This window comes from Suncus etruscus, chromosome 18, assembly GCF_024139225.1.
Source record: "Suncus etruscus isolate mSunEtr1 chromosome 18, mSunEtr1.pri.cur, whole genome shotgun sequence".
Lineage (NCBI taxonomy): Eukaryota > Metazoa > Chordata > Mammalia > Eulipotyphla > Soricidae > Suncus > Suncus etruscus.
The window spans coordinates 54,272,327-54,277,166 of record NC_064865.1 but is presented as its reverse complement, the minus strand read 5'-3'; positions in this window follow the sequence as shown (position 1 = coordinate 54,277,166).

The window sequence follows — 4,840 nt, the reverse complement described above, 5'->3', positions numbered from 1 at the left end:
GAATCCAAGCTCCTTTGTGAAAGTTTCAGCACATCTATTTCTAGCCTAACTTCAGTGCAGAGAAGGAGAGCGGTTTGCTACTGGAAAGGCCAGGAAGTGGTGGTTGTTTTTCTATTTTTTACAAAAACCCAGAGGGTAACTATCATAGGCTTTCTCTACTGCACAGTCTGTTCCTTATTAGAGCCCTTATATTATTTTAAATATTATAGCTTTCAGGTAGCACAAAATTATACCTTGGCTTGACCTTGGCCTAGGACTATATTTTGCTAACCTTTGTTCCAGATAATTGACTCTCTCTTAAATTGACTGAAAAGAGATGACGAAGAATATACCAGAGATGTTCAAGTCACTTCCTACCATTCTTCATAAGACGATCCTAAAAAATTTGATCATTAATTTTTTTTTCTGTTTTTTTTTTTGGCCACACCCGTTTGATGCTCAGGGGTTACTCCTGGCTAAGTGCTCAAAAATTGCCCCTGGCTTGGGAGGACCATATGGGACCCCAGGGGATAGAACCTCGGTCCTTCCTTGGCTAGCGCTTGCAAGGCAGGCACCTTACCTCTAGCGCCACCTCAATGGCCTCTGATCATTAATTTTTTTTGGGGGGGGGTCACACCCGGCAGTGCTCAGGGGTTACTCCTGGCTGTTTGCTCAGAAATAGCTCCTGGCAGGCACGGGGGACCATATGGGACACCAGGATTCGAACCAACCACCTTTGGTCCTGGATCGGCTGCTTGCAAGGCAAACACCGCTGTGCTATCTCTCCGGGCCCTGATCATTAATTTTTAAATGTATATGTGCATTACTTTCTCCCTACCTACTGAACAACGAAAGGGCGTTTATAGGCCAGGAAAGACAATTTAAAAGATTGAATACATGCTTTGTATGCAGAAGACTTAGGTTCAATTCCTGGCACCTTGTGTTCCCCTGACACTGTCAGAAATTATTCTGAGCACTGAACAGGAGTACATGTAAGTACTGTACGGTGCAAACCCCCCCTCAATAAAAAGAATGCAAATAAAATGAATCAAACTAGATAACTGGGCCTGGAGAGATGACCTGACAATTACGGGGTTTGAAAGGTCCGGAAGTCCTAATTTTAGCTGCCCGGCGCAAAGAAATGAAGAGGCTTATGAGTTCCAGCAGATGCTTTAAAAAGTGCTTTTAATACTGACCATTATGAATGGTCAGGGTCTATGAATTCCCACCAGAATCAAAGACCTCGTGGGTCCCTCGTTACCCCCTTATATAGGATGGGAAGTGGGAGGGGAAGAAGAGTCCTTGAGGGCTGGACTTCCGCTACGATAACACCAATGATTCGTGAGGTAGGGGTAGAGGTGGGGCCGAGGCAGTGACGACTTCCTTAAGGGGCGGGGCACCCACCAAGGTTGGTGGGGGGGGGCTGATTTCCCTTTTCAATCCCCACTTCTTGTACTGGAGGCTTCTAATCCTAGAAGCCAATGTGATTTTGGGGCCTTTACTTTCTGATATTACTGGTCATAATTATTTGCATGAGCTAACCCTGCATGGGCCAATGGCTACCAGAAGTAAAAAGGCTTAGGAGGGGCCCCAGTAGGAGTATTAGATAGGGGAGAATTCCATGCCATAAAGACCATAAGGGACCATTTAATAGCTTTGTATCTTGGCCAGCTACTCTTGATGGTGCTTGATTTTGTTTTACACATTTGAAATTAACTTTTGTGAGAGTTTGTTATTTCTGTTTAGCCCTGCTAGTTTTGCTTTTCCAGTTACCAATTTTCCTGCAACTTCTGAGCCCTACCAGTAGAGTGCTCAGACCTAGGAGTGCCTAAGAAATGTATGCTAGGCAGAGGGATGGGCTCTGTTCCTGGGATGATGTTAATGTTGGGGAGCACTAATGCTGGGATGCATAAGCCAAATTTTTACCACATATTTATATCCGTTTCGGAGGTAAATACCCTGGGCTAGAGGGATCAGGCAGGACTTTTGAGCACTGAGTACCTTCTACCTGACCCAGGTTTACAGATTTGATGCTGTTATGAATAGCAAACAGAAGATTTAAAGCTAAACGGGATTACCTTTTGACATAAGTACAGGTAGAAGAAGCAAAGGTTAGATTACCTAGTGAGACAGGGACAGCCAGAGGCCAATTTCCCCCACCCCCAAGAGGGAGGCAAAGGCTGAGGTTTTGCTTTACACACCCATTCTGGCCCCCCAAACACACACATGGGAAGTAGAGGACCGGAGGTAAGCAGTTCGAGCCCTTCCTTAGCAAGTGCCAGGGAGAGCATTTTCAGAGTTAGTGAGTGCATTAGGGCTGAAGTGTGCCCGCCAGACCCGTATCTTGAGAGGATCCTCAGTGTGCTTCACTTTTCAGGTTTTGGATGGAAGGCGTGAACCCAGGAAGCATGCAGTTCACCTTGACAGCAGTTCTTTTCACATAGGCTGTGAATTCCACAACGAAAATAAGGAGGTTTCTGCTTTCTTTTCTTCAGTTTTGCAACTTAAACAGCTGTTGGGGTAGAGAGCCCTAAACTCCAGTTGCCTTTCCTGCACTGGGTTAGACAGAGATGAAGAAATTTTATTTTTATTAATGACTGTTTTACTTTTTAACATTACCAAGAGAAGCATAATTTTTGCTACCTGCTTTAACCTCTGGGATAGATAGGCATAATGTTATTCTTAGTAGTTAACTTGGCTTATTAATTTCTGCGGCCTTTATTTTCCCCTTATAGTTTTTTTTTCTTTGATGACCATTTTGCTTTAGAGATTTCATTACCCTAGAAGTTATTAGAGGGAACGTGGTCGAAGATCAATCTTCTGTAGCTACTTCAGGCTGACAGGGGACTGCAGTTTCAATCTCTAGATAGGGTGAAATCTCATATTTCCCTAAAGGAGCAGTTAACTGGTTTACTTTTACAGTTTTAACACCTGAAAAGGATTAGATTAATTATACAGGGGAATATTACTTAACCCACTCAGGCCTTGGAGCAGTAAATAGCACAACTTGAATGGCATAGCTGTTCTTATTGTCTGTAATGATAGCACAAATTAATTAACAGAAAACAAAGCATAATAGCATTATGAATAAACAGTTTTGAGTTACTTCAGTTAGACTAACATTTGCATTTGCAATTTATGATTTGGTTTAATACAACTAGTAAGAGCATTTTTACATAAGTTACTTTAAAGAAGTGGGTTTTAAGTTAGGCCCACTAGAATTTTAATTAGCTACCAAAAATGGTTTTTCTCTCCACCTTTACCTTGTACCTTACCCGGTATTTGAATAACTTGGCTTTTTTCTTTGCACATATACAGCACTGTTGGAGAAATCTCCATCTGGGGCACCCCCATTACTTACAGAGCTTTTTTGAGGATAGGTTGTGGACACTGCAGGTTTTTCACAGTTACTCAGGTTTGGCTGATGAGTTGGTCGGTTCAGCATGAGGTTCTTTCTGGCTGGGCATCTCACCCTCTGCAGGAATTTTTAGAGGTGACTTGTCTGTTCCACTCCTCTCCAGGTTTGGAAGAGACTGACCTCGAATTCTCTTCTGAGCTTGAGGGAGAGAGCAGGGCCCACAGGCTGTGATAATCTTCTAGGAAAATCTTCAATTTCCTTACTCAGGCCATTTATTTCAGTTTCTCGCCGGTGCCTGCTTGTCACACCGCCTCAACTCCAATTATTCCTCTGAAAGAGGGCTTTGGGGTTCCCTTACTAATTTTTTTTGATTTTCTGTTTGCATGAGGACTACTCCCCATGCAGAGAGAAAAGCCATTTGCTTGTATTCTGTGCAAAGCAACATGATGCCATGACATAAATGGTACTAAAAGGTTCTGGGAGAAGAGAAAAAGCAAATATTACTTAAATTACTTAGATAATTTTAGAATTTTTTTCTGCAACGAAACATTTTATACATTTTCAAATAAAACCATGACCAATTTTATAAAACCTCCTGTGATACTGTTAAGTTCAGGAGAACGATGCGCCGTTCAAAGACACCAAGACCACAATCTCTCATGCAATAGCAGAGGGTTTATTTTTCTTACAAGCATGCAGGGGCTGTCAGAATCCAGCATAAGCCAGAATCTGCCAGCCCTGAACCATGAGCTTACAAGCTATATATAGTATTTTAAACAATAGAAAGGTACAGTAGATTGATTTGCTTTAGGAAGTACATGACATCTGGCATTTTCCCACAATTGTGAATGAAGGGGGTGGGTAATCAGGGCAGTCAGGAAACTCCCAGAATTGTCATGGATGCCTGTACGACCCCAGTGTTTTTGAGGGCCACGTCTAGCCCACTTTCCTGTCCTTGCCTGATGGCTGTTTCAAGCTTCCTTTACATTCCCCCCTTTTCTTTTGTTTGATCTCTAATCCTAGAGATCTGGGTTGTTTGATTAAGTGCCTTATATTGCTGCCTAGTAATCATTAGGTTCTATAGTCAGTAATAGCAGCAGGAGCACAAGCGGGCCTGTAATGGCAGACATTAGAGTTGTTAGCCAGGGGGACTACTTGAACCAGGACTGAAACCAATTGTTTTGAACCCGGAATTTTTGTTTTAGCCTTTCTTGAAGGGGGGTGGGTGATTACTGATTTGATTGGCCCCCCTTAAGAGCGCAGTTAATTAGCACACAATAATGGAAGGTCAAATTAAAAACTTCAAGGGCAATGCAAGGCATTTCTCTTGCCTGACCCCTTCCCCAGCTGCTTTTTAAAAAGTGTGATTTACTACTAATCTGGTTATTACGATTCAGTTCCAACTGGAAGGGAGCTTCCAGTATGCCTGACCGGTGGTTTTACAGTCCCATGCTGTCATCTGGTACAGTAGGTGATCTTCATTTTGCCCCGGTCCAGGAAGTT